General features: G+C 41.8%; 1 protein-coding gene across 3 annotated transcripts in view; it reads left to right on the top strand.

The window, feature by feature from the left end:
• Nucleotides 1-5,091: 5,091 nt before the first annotated feature.
• ADGRG2 (adhesion G protein-coupled receptor G2) overlaps nt 5,092-12,102 on the top strand; it is a 61,011-nt gene continuing 54,000 nt past the window's right edge. For all 3 annotated transcript variants that reach the window (XM_040582623.1, XM_040582621.1, XM_040582622.1), the window contains exon 1: nt 5,092-5,195. The gene's annotated coding sequence lies outside the window, so the exon portion shown is untranslated. The remainder of the gene's footprint in view (nt 5,196-12,102) is intronic.

A 12,102-nucleotide genomic window follows, 5' to 3' on the forward strand; every position in this document is an offset into this window, starting at 1 on the left:
AGAGAATTGAAAGGTTTTATAGTCTTTTCCAGGTGTTCTCTTCCTTGGCAACTCTTCTTTGTAGTTTCCCATAATGTTAATTAACACCTCGGTCTGGGCTTTTGGGCATGTGAACCTTTTGTCACCTGCAAGCTTTTTACAGTTTAAGGATCATTGTCCTTTGCTTGGCTAAAAATATATTTTCATACTGAAGGAAAGCAGAGTGTAAGCATCAGTTCTTCTCACAGCATCACAGACTGGCTGAGTCTGCAGGGCACCTCTGGAGGTCATCTAGTCCAACCTCCTGCTCAGAGCAAGGGCTGCTGCAGCAGGTTGCCCAGGATTATATCCAGACGTCTTTTGAATATCTCTAAGGGTGGAGACTCCACGACCTCTCTGGGCAATCTGCTCCACTGTTTGATCACCCTCACCATAAAAAAAATAATAAAAATCTTATGTTTAAATGGAATTTCTTGCATTTCAGTTTGTGCTCTGTTCACTTTTAACTCCAAGTAATAAGGAGGGCTCTCAACTCCACAAAATGGAGTGTTGCATGAAAACATATGCAGAGGGTAAAGTATTGAAGGGCTGATCACCCACCAAAGCAGGATGCTCATCCTGCTGCTCCATATAACCACTCACTCCTCGTACAAGTAGCATGAAATTTTGCTAAACGAAACAGCATCAAAGATTTCTATTTTCTTCTGGCTTGGGTACCTAATAAAGTGCCTCCCACCTTTATCCCATTTTGGAATATAAATGCAACAGGGACACTGAGCTCAGTGAGCTAGAATACAGTCTGCTGTGACATGGCTGTGTGTCTGTAAACAGGAGGATCTGCAAGATGGAATTTGATAGAGCCAGATAATATGGTAAACATAAATATTGTTCATCATCAGTAATGATACAGGACACAATTCTCTAAACATGTTTTCTCTTAAGAACTAGTGAAACACATGTTTCTTCAGTGAATTAAGTCTTAGAAGTTAACCACAGTGATATTATTATTATTATTGCTGTTGTTGTTGTTATTATTATTATTATTATTATTACCAGCACCACCCTTCCTGGACCTTCAGTCGAGAAGATATTACGTATTTCAGAAACTGCAAGAGTCAAAAGAAAATCTTACCCTGGGCGTTGTACTTAGTATTTGACAACAAGTGTAAAATCACAGATGGATAGACTAAACCTCCTTATTTAAAGATTACATATCTAGGCGATTTCTTTTACATATTGGTTCAGTTAACATTCAGCAAATACTGTGCTCATGGTATCCACACCTATATGCTACTTTCTGATAAAAGAACGTTAATAAGTAGTTATTCCATTAGAATGCTGGTAGATATATCTACTCAAGGACTCTCTTGTAAGATATGGATTTGTTGGTAAGGCACAAATTTTGAACAGAGGCAGCCTCTTTTTCACAAACCAAGCTCTCAACTTTGTGTTAAATAGTGCAGTTTTAAGACTAGATTTAAGAGCCCTTTCCCTTGCTATGTTTAACTCCTTTCAGCATCACAGCTAGTCTGTATCATTTCCTTATCCTAAAATTGCTTACTTGTTGTTTACATCTTTGCAATGCTGAAAAAAGAAAATGGATTGACACATACATCAGTGTTACCATCAGTTTAAAACCCCCACATAACCTATCTTTTACCTAATAATCTGTAATTTACTTGACTTCTAACTAGTACAAGAGATTATGGAACTAAGCATGTGTGATTGAGGTGTGTGGGGGGGAGGGGCACTGTATATATGAAACAGAGAAGTGAAACCATTTTAACTGCTGCTTTATACCTCCAGTCAGTTTCTGGTGTTCACAGAAACCTGTAATGTGGCAAAGAGGATGACAAATCCCCACAAAATCCAGAGCCATGGAAATTATCAGGTCTTTTTGCTTTGTTTTTAAATTGAGTAGATTTGATGTAAATGGTGTTACGTTAATGTGATTCATTGAAACAGTCATTCCCCTAACTTCACGCTTAGTTCTTTTTAAAAGAATAACCTACTTAAAATCTCTGGGATTGACCATACATACACACACCACCGGGCAAAGCAATCTGCAATCCCATGCACTAGGAATAGCGAAGGAGCAAGGAGAAGCAAGCACAGGTCAGCTATGCTCTGCCAAGCACCTTTATGAAACAACAGCATCATAAATTCACAGCATAAATGAAAACAAAAACAGACCTCACCTCTCCCACCACCTCTCCTCTCCCCTTTCATGGTCAATTACTTAAGTTTTTTTTCCTACTGAGACATGAATTACAACATTAGAACAAGTCCCATTTGGATAAATAAACGTGAAATGAATACTGCAATATGTTGCAGTAATGTCTCACCTCCCTAGGAAACACATATACACATACACATAAATAAAGAGAGAAAGAATTTAAAGAAAACAGAATCATAATAAATCCCAAACCAATTAAAAAGCATAATATGAAATTCTGGTTAAAGTGAAGTTAATGGGAATTTAGGCACTGGCTTTGCTTGGAGTCATTGTTGGGGTTTCTACATTCAAGCTTCTTGAGCACAGTTGAAAATAAAATGCCTGAATTGCCAAACCCTTGAAATCCAGTATTTCTCCACTAGCAGGATGCATGGCCAAACTTATATCAGCACCAGTTTATGGTATCCATGCTCCCATTTTCAAGTTAGACGCCTTTTGGTCAGAACATTTCTGGAGACTTCCCGCTCCAGGAACTATTAGTTTTTTTCAAGATGTTATTAATATGATCATTTTTCCTGGGGAGAGACTTGTCTCCTTGTTTCCAAGGGAGTATTATTCTCTTAAACCTGCGTATGTCATCCACCATTCCTACAAAACCAGTGTTCAGTATTGCACAAGTGTACAACAAAGGAGGCATTGAGCAATCTGAGTTAAGACAACCCTTTTTTTGGCATTTTCTCAGAAACATGACAAAACTCATGGGACTGAAAAGTTCTTTATTGTTCAGCTATCCATGCTTGTTCCTCAGACCTGCTATAGTCTACGTTTTCTTGAGAAGCGCACAGGAGTTTGTCTTTGGCTTCCATGCAACACTAGCCAGATTCAGTGTAGTCGTAGAACTGTATAGCTGGCATACAGCTGGTATCGGAGTGAATCTGCATAGATTTCAGGGACTTTTCCAGTTAACAACAGCTATAAAAATGCACTTTGGGAACTAAGTTCTTTACTTAGTCCTGGTTTTTAGGTCATTACCAATCAATTCTGTTTAGTTTCTCTGTATGTTACTGGACACTACCCAGTTGTAGGTAATACATAGTGTAAATAAATTATTGATATAAATTGTTTTCCTTTTTTGAATTACACAGTACTTTCTTCTAGTAAATGAAGCTGGTTTGAGTGGAAAGGGAATAGGTATTTTGAGGTAATTCCCTTGCCTGCAGTTATAGTTCAGTGCTTGAAAATCAACAACTGATTTTTTATTCAAAAGAGCATTATCATTTGTCAGAAGCATTGGGAGGACAAAGACAGACTTCCATTTATCTGTATGCTGGCAACTACTTGCACAAGAAGCATCACAGTAAACTTACTAACCCTACACTGCCGATGAGTAAGGTGCCCAGGGGTGAGCTGGGCCTCAGTTTCCACCCTCATTGAATGTTTTAGCCTTTCTGTTGAGATAGCACTAAGCTACATTGGTAAAGCCCACTGTTTGTGGATGTGTCAAAAGAGCACTGATGTAGAACTGCTAGACAAGTCTTTTCATAGATGAACAATACTCTCATATATCGGACACCCAGCATTAACTTCAGGACAATGTTACTCTTCCTCTTTATTGACCTCAAACATCCAGATCAGGACTGAATAAGGAGACACAGTTCTCACAGGCTGCATAAGGTAGGAAGAGAATGCCATTTGTGATACTTAAACATTTGAGGAAGATAATCCATTAAGCAAGGCAGAGAAAAAAAATGCTTCCTGTGTTTTCCTGTGTGAGGAACTGCAAAAGCACTGGCCTTGCATTCCAGTAGATGCTAGCTCCAAAGCATCCAAAGACACCATGAATCTAACAAACATGAAACAAGCTTCTTCATCTAACCCCAGCTCTTTACAAGTATTTTTCTATGAAACTCTGCACATCATGTAGACTCATCACACCCTGCATCAGCAGGAACACCTAGTGTCTGGGGGGTTTGTAGAATTTGCCCCTATCTTATCTTCAGTAACACCGAGAAGAGTTGTTCCCAAAGTTCCAGCCTTTCCCTCAGGATGTGCGGTGTGAGCGGCTTTGCCCAGCCGTGCCCTGGTGCCAGGCACTTCTCAGCAGTGCCTACTGACTAAAGCTCCAGTCCACACGCAGAAAGCAGTTCCTAAACATGTTGGTAATAATAAAAATGAAAAAAAAAAAGGAGTGAAAATGCTGTATTTTCAGAACAGCTTCATCCCAAGCAGTTAAAAAGAGGGAAGAAGAGGGCCACCGCTGCAGTTGACAGTGGGCCGGCCTGATGGCTAAGTGGTGCTCCTTTACCCTGCCGCTGACCGCAGGTGTGAATCTCAAACGGGACTGAATGAAGGGTACTAATTCTGAAAAACTACACTGACATTAGGGCCTAATGCAGTTAAGCCTGTTTAAAGCTATACAAGAAAAAGGGCCGTTTTAACGCTGAACACGTTGCCCACCAACGAATTCAAAACGGTTTAACCAGAGCGGTAATTCCTTCCCCCCGAGCTTGTTGTAGCCAGGGACGCAGTGTCCCTGCGTTTCCTCCCACCGCGGCCGGTGCTGCTCGCTGCCTCCCCCGTCCCGGCCAGCCGCACGCCGGGGGAGCTGCCCCGCCAGCTCCGCGCTGCCCACAGCGGCCGGGACGACGCCCGCGCCGCGGGGCCGCCGGGCGGGGAGGGGCCCGCCTTGCCGAGGGGCCCGCCTTGCCGCGGGGAGCGGCCCCGCCGGCCGCCGCCGCGCCGGGTTCCCTCTCGGCTCCTCGCCGCACCTCCCTCGGCTGCCTCCGCCCTCCGGCCGCTTCCAGCGGCTGCCCCAGCTGCGGGGGCCAGCGGCGGCCTCTCCTGCGCCGATCGCCGGGCGGGCAGGGCGGGCGGCGCGGGCCGGGACGGGCTGGGACGGGCGGTCCCCCGGGGACAGGTGAGCGCCGGCTCGGGTGGCGGGGGCAGGGGCGGCCGGAGGCGGCGGGCTCTCGAGGGCGAGGAGGGACCAGCAGCGCGGCGGGCTGCGGAGGCGGGAGTCGCCCTGCGCTGCTGAGCTGAGGTGAGCGGCGCTCGGGGGCTGGGCGGCAGAGGTGCGCGCCTCCCGGCGACGGGCTTTCCCGGCGACCCTCCCGGAGGGACGACGGGGTGAGGGCAGGCGGGTCGCGCGGGAAGCTGCCTGCGAGGCTGGCGGCGGCGGGCGGAGGAGGGCAGGTCAGAGGGCTTCGAGCTCCGTCGCCGAGCCCTGACGCTCCCGTTTAGTCACGTCCCCTTCACCGACCCCTCCCTCCCTCCCCTTGAGCGGCGCTGGCGGGTCTCGCCTGGCCGAGGGAAGCGCGGGCGGGGGACGCTGAGGGGAGATCCCGCCTGCGAGGGCAGAGCGCGCTGCGGGAGCGGGGCGGGCGCGGGCCCCGCGGCGGGTGTGAGGCGGCGGGGGACGCGCGTCTCAGTTCGCCTTGGAGGGGGACCCGCTCCTTACCAGGTACGTTTCTCGGTGCTGCTGGGGGAAAGGGGCCTTCCTGGTTTCCAGTCTTGTTTGAAGCGCGTAATTAACGGTGATGAAAACGTCGGTAACATACTTAAATAGACTTTAAAAGTGAATGATTTTGCGTGACGCGTCAGTAGGGTCTAGATGCGATTTGCCATGAGGAGGTCGGGCGGCGTCCTGCTGGGACTGTATCTCCAGGCTGGCTCAGGTTTTGCTCTCACACACGTTTTCTGTGGGAATGGGTGCTGAGAATATGTTCAGCTCAAAAGTCTTTTGTGGTTTTTTTTTCCTTGTATGTTCTGCAAGATAGCCTGTGTCACTGGAAGTGAAACGTCTTCAGAGTGACCTGTTGCACACAATAATTGCTTTGCAGAGGGTTTTGTTTGTTTTTTGTCTTGACCTGTTACACTGGCTGGATGTACTGGAACCATTCTTCCCTGACTGTGTTTATTTTTGCTTTGCTTTGCAAATATATAGATTTTCTTGTTCATGGGTAGTACTTAGAATGGTGCTGAACTCTTGCTTTTACTCTGTGGTTGTCTGGTGTTGACTTATGTGGAAATGTTGAAGAAATGTTTGTAAACTAATTCACTAGCCTTCTAAAGACGTGCCTGCTCAGCAAATTAAACGTGGATGTATAAGCCTGAGCTGGTTTTGACTTACATGAAATCACTTATAGCAATGCTGAAGACGTGGTAGAATGAGCTTCAACATGAGCCAAAATAGAGTTCACAACCTCAGGCATGCAGATCTGAGTGTTGTTCAGTCCCCAAGCAAATACGTTGGGGCTTCAGCTCTGTCACTTGTGCTGAAAAGGTAAAGCTGGCGTCATGTGTCTCAAAACATATTTCTTCCTTTTGCTTGCGTAGGCTAACAGTGTACATCTTCATTAGAAGAGAATCGTGCAAGTTGATATTCCTGTTCTTAAGCTTTAAGCCCTTCCTTCCTAAGCTGGAAAGTATACTTTCTGTAACTGTTTGCATGAGGGGAACAAGCAGGATTTGGTCCTCTGCTGGTTGACTAGAAATGTGTTGAATTAAACTGGTGAACAGAAAGCATGTCTTTACTTAGGACCGTCTCCAAGTGCTTGTCTTCTCAAAGGAGGCACACTGACAACTTAGTGATAAAGGCAATCTCTAAAGTGAAATGGTTTGAAAGAAGATTCAGGAAAGAAATTGCATATAAACAAAATTCGCTCAGATATGAAATGGGGCCACAAAATTTTCTACTTACACTACAAGCTAGTATCATTTCTGCAGTGGCAGTCAGACACCAAGTGAACTAATGTTATTAGTATATTTATTAATATTATTTTAGTATCAAGGTAATTCTGTAGATGGAGTTTTCTCTTCAGTGCCTTCCAAATTTAATGTTAAACTTCGATTTCTAATACATTAACAGAAATTGGCTCAAATTAGAGCCAGCTGGAGAGGGGTAAAGGACCGAATTCCCATTCTCAAGTTAATTGCTCAATTTATACAATTTTTGTGCTGTGAATGCTTTTAGTCAGGTCTTTCACTAATAACTGTAGAATATTGGCAGACTGAGAAAATTTTGGACTTCATGAAAGAATAACTGTTGTTAAATTTGGACAAGTTTTAGTTCTTAATATGTAACATAATCAGTGGCCTTGGCAAATACAGTATAGATTTAAAACTGATCACTACACTTACAAAGTTTGGAATTTTGTGTTTTCAGTGGAAATAGATTAGATTACTTGAAGGCCAAAATCAGGGTAGCTTTTAAAACTTAATCTTGTTGACTTCAACAGAAAAATTGGCATGAATAAGGCACGCTATTTGGCCTGAAATGTTAGCTTTCTGATAAATGGTAAGTTTAGTAGTATAACTACAAATACATTACTGTATCTAGGTTCAATTAAAAGCTTTTTTTTTTTTTTGAGGTGCATGGATTTAAAGAATATTATTTTTTTGCAGGACACTGGTAGGTGCTGCTCTGCTTGTGAACAAGAAAGGAGCAGAGTGAATAATTTCATGTTTATTAGATGGGTAGTCCTGATTATGAGGATCTTACTCTTTCCAGTCATAAATTCCTGGTGTAAGTACAATTTGGAGAGGATCAGTACTTGTTCTATGAGAAGACAGGCTTGTGTAACTATATGGTAATTAGTAGGACTCAGTTATGTGGGAGCCTTGCATTCCTTTTGTGCCAAAATATCTTTAAAATTTATTGTTGGTCAGTGTGGACAAAATATCGTTTGTAGTTGACATTAGATTGAAGGCAAAAAAATGGATCTCAAACTCCTCCCTGCACGAGTCACATGGATTTGACTCTGTGAGCCTCTGTTCGTGTGAGCTGAACGTCTTGTTACTGCAGGTGCTCAGCCTGTGAGTCTTTTTTACATTGGCTTCAGGACAGTTTTATTGCAGGTAGTGTGTAGTGGAACTCATACAAGATTTTAGAAGTGTATTTGGTAGCTAAAGTCCCACCCTCATAATTTTCTGTTTTTCTTTTATCGCAGAGAGTTGTAGCCTAGAAATCTAATTATTGTTTGACATAACAGCTGCTTTTCAGCTAGTGCCTTATTAAAACAGTGATTTTGTTCTTCCCTTCTAGGTCCTCTTCTGCTGGCTACTGAGATACAGTGTTCCTAAAATCTCAGACAAAAACTGTAGTTTGTAACATGATTTACTTATTTTTGTTTACTTTAGAAGAAAATTGTGGAAAGTCAGTTATACTAGATGAGACAGTGTATGGAAAAGAAACAGGTTGTAAAGTTCCCCAGTCTGCTTAAAATACTTTTGCACATCATATAGAGGAAATTACTAGAAATTATTACATTATCTCTTGTTTTCTGAGATTTGCATGAGATGAGTAACTCAGGTGATGCCTTAGTTTCCAAAAAAAACCCAACCACTCACAAATTAAACACTGTATATGTTCTCATTTATGGTGTTGCTTTAAGTATTCATTGAGGAGCGAAGGCCTGAGAGATCCATCAGTAGGTTTGCTGGAAGTTGTCATGTTTGACAGGATGTGACACATTTAGAAATGGTAGAATTAGCAAGAAAATAGGTAATGTGTATGCTGATTATGGAAACGTTATTGTGCACATGTAATAGAACCCAACATCTTTTTACTGATGCTTTTGGTGTTTGAAATGTTCTCTTAAAAATCCCTTTTATATTCTTCAGAGAAAAAATTACTGTGGTGCTCTGCCTGGATTTATTAGACATCTGGGCATGCTGATTGTGAATGTCGCCAAATTCCACATTTAATTTACGAATTCCCAACTAGGCTTTTAATATGTTTGTTTCTTTTGCACCAAATTAATTATGGACGTAAGCTGGCTGAATGGGTTTCTGATAATACTTGTTACTTGGTGTTTTGAGATCTGAGGGACTTTGTTCCATCATTATTTGTTCATAGCATAGTCCAAGCATTCATATAACTTGAGCTAAAAAATGCATCCTTTTTTTCACCCTTATATATGTTTCAGCAACTCAGCATTGTGGTTAGGGTGGTTTATTTGTAAGAAGGCCAATCACTTTTTTTATAGAGGTGGTGATGGTGGAAGAAACTATATGGAGTGTAGTTGTACAAAGTGGATTTTCTGAGCTGATACGTTCCTGGGGGCTGCACACAGAAGTGGTGCTGATTTAAATGAATTATTATGAAGTTGCTTTGAAGTCACTACTTTCTTGTGTGACAACTTTCAAGTATTTAAGAATGATTGCTATTGATTAACTTGTTGTAGTTATATTAGTCTAACATGGTTTCCAGACGGAACTTTGCCTCCCCTTCTTTCCCTAACAACTGATTATGGGGCCTGTCCTGGCAATGGTACCATCTCCTTTCCTGTATGCACCATAGACTTGCATTGTACCCTAAGGAGGAGCAGTGCTAAAAGAAGCCCAGAATTCTGTTCTGGCATAACCCTGTTGCCTAGAATGTCTTAATGGAGGACCCCTAAATATTTACCCTGTGTGAAGACGGAGGTGCCAAAGTGACTGTATTTCCTTAGGCTGTGTAAGGGTAGTGATGCCGTATTCCTAGTCAGAGTTGTAGTGGGACTCTGGAAGATGCTTTCTTTAGTGCATTTGTCTTTCAAAACTGATAAGCTTTATTTCTTTGGTACAAACTATTAATTTTGGTCATTGGGCTGTTGATTAAAATAATCTGAGAGATTGTTTAAAACAAACAAACAAACTCCACCAAGGATTGTGCTTCTTAGCTTCGAGAGAAATTTTGACAGCTCCAAGAGACCTAATAAGTCCTTAAGTCTGCAAAGTGAAGCTTAGGAAGTGTAAACTGAACAGGAAGAACTATTTCCTTGCTGCCCCCCCCCCCCCCCCCCCCCCTTACAGTCAAGATGAGATAAACTTTCAGATCCCATTTTTGAAAAGTAGGAAAATTGCATGCATGACCTGAACACTCTTCTTTCTGCCATGCCTGGCCCACACTTGATTCTTTACAGCCTGCTTACATTGTTCACTGGTTTGAATCTGGTTTGAATATTCCAGCTTTAGAAAAGTCTTTGTTCTTCCATCTTCCTTTCTGCATCAAACTGAATATAAGGTTTTGCAAAACTTGGTGTTTGTCCACTTTTCTATGCTTGCCTTTGTACACTCTTCCTCATGCCTTTTACATGGCTCAAGGTGCATGTCTAGCATTCCTTTAGTCTTTTTATATATGCCAGCTTAAATGTAGTCTTTGTTGTACTTTGTCTTCTACTCTGTAGAACACTTCTTTTGTTATTCCCCTCCACCCATGAAACTTGTATACCTCTATACTCCAAAGTTTTATTAATGAAAATATAAACAAACTGCCTGTAGATGCAGCAACCAGACTTGTGACAAAAATAAGTACTTTATTATATCTGTGCTTCTTATGCTTCATCAGTAATTTGTAAACTCTTTCAAGTGGAAACCTGCTCAGGTATTGTCACTGATGGGCTTTTTAGTTTGCTCTAGAAGTTATAATAGAGTATGTGGTGGATAATACTATTGTCTTGAGAGGATACACAACGCAGAAGAGGTTTTCTTGGATATTGTAGAACTTATTTGTAAGAGCTAGGAGGACACCTCTTGCACATCTCCCAGGTGACTGCTGGATATAAGGAGGTGAAACATTGCCAATCTTGGTTAGAGTGAACAAAAACTTGCTTGAAATTGTCCCCTGCACTATATATGGAGACACAAGTTACTGTAAGAGAGAATTAACTACCAAAAGGGCTTTTTGGCACTGAGGTCTGTAACAGAGAACCATCCAATAGCATACTACACTCGTGAATCCACTTTTACAAACCTTAATAATTAAGCTTACACTTTTACATGAATCTAATGGGAGATCTATGAGTTGAACTGAGGGAAGACGTTGGCTTGCAGAGCTTGGTATTTGTAGAATATAATAAAAAGAAATCTTTCTAATACCAGTATCCTGCAGCAGTTGAAAGACTGCACAAAAGAATGGATTTCTGGGAGAGTTTTTCCTCCTGTTCATTTATTTTAAGAACTGAACTAATGAGTTATGAGTTTTGCAGAGGACTGATGTCTGCAGCTAAGTGGCTTGTTGCTCTCTGTAAGCCAACTTATTAAAAAATAAAATATTTAGTATCTTTGAAAACAGTAAAGATTTATGTCAGAAGGACATGTTTGGAAGGTCTTTGAACTAGCTCCACACGTCACCATTGCAGTCTTAGAAGAAGCTGGTGTTCTTCATGAAGTGACTGGAAGTAGAACACAGTATGCCAGTTTTTACAGCCTTTGATAAAGACTGGAGAAAATTAATGACAGCCAAACTATTATCAGATAGTAATAACCCTATTACTGTCTTCTGAAAAAAAATATTTAAATAAACCCCATGGAACAACATTTTTAAGTCAATGGTGTTACTTCTGCTGTTGTCAGTGAATACTGTATGTGCCAAAACTCACAGTGACATAAGACTTTCCAACATAAGCGTCCTCCCTATTACATGTAACTTGTTTCAGCCAAAACTTAAAAATAACATACAAATTTTACTACATTTTGGTTCCAGTCTGGAAAATATAAAGGGCTTATGGAAGAAGTCTACAGTCTTACGTTTCTGAAAGTAATTAAAGGTATCAAGAAGTTCTCATACCTGGGCAGTATGATGTTTCTCTTGCTCTTTTCTGCCTTTAACAGTTTATGCATTGGCAATGAGGACCTGCTCTGGCTAAAACTTGACGTAAAAGAACTAATAGTTTTTCAAAGACTGCCAGTAAATAGATATATTCAACAGGAATTGTAAAATTTGAATGTATTTCTCAAAAAGTGATTTAACAAAGTACACTACAGCACAGAACAGCTGTATTCACATTTTGCACTTTCTTTGGCTTTAAGTCTGTTGAAAATATATCTGCTGTAATACAAGGCAATCAGTAGCTTAAGATAAGCCCTGTTCGTCTTGATACATGGGTGCACACTTGGAAAGAAGTCCAGGTTTCTCATACTGCACTTTGAGTGGAGCTGCACCGTGCAGTCCCCCTTGAGGCTGC

This window comes from Falco naumanni, chromosome 2 (assembly GCF_017639655.2).
Source record: "Falco naumanni isolate bFalNau1 chromosome 2, bFalNau1.pat, whole genome shotgun sequence".
Classification (NCBI taxonomy): Eukaryota; Metazoa; Chordata; class Aves; order Falconiformes; family Falconidae; genus Falco; species Falco naumanni.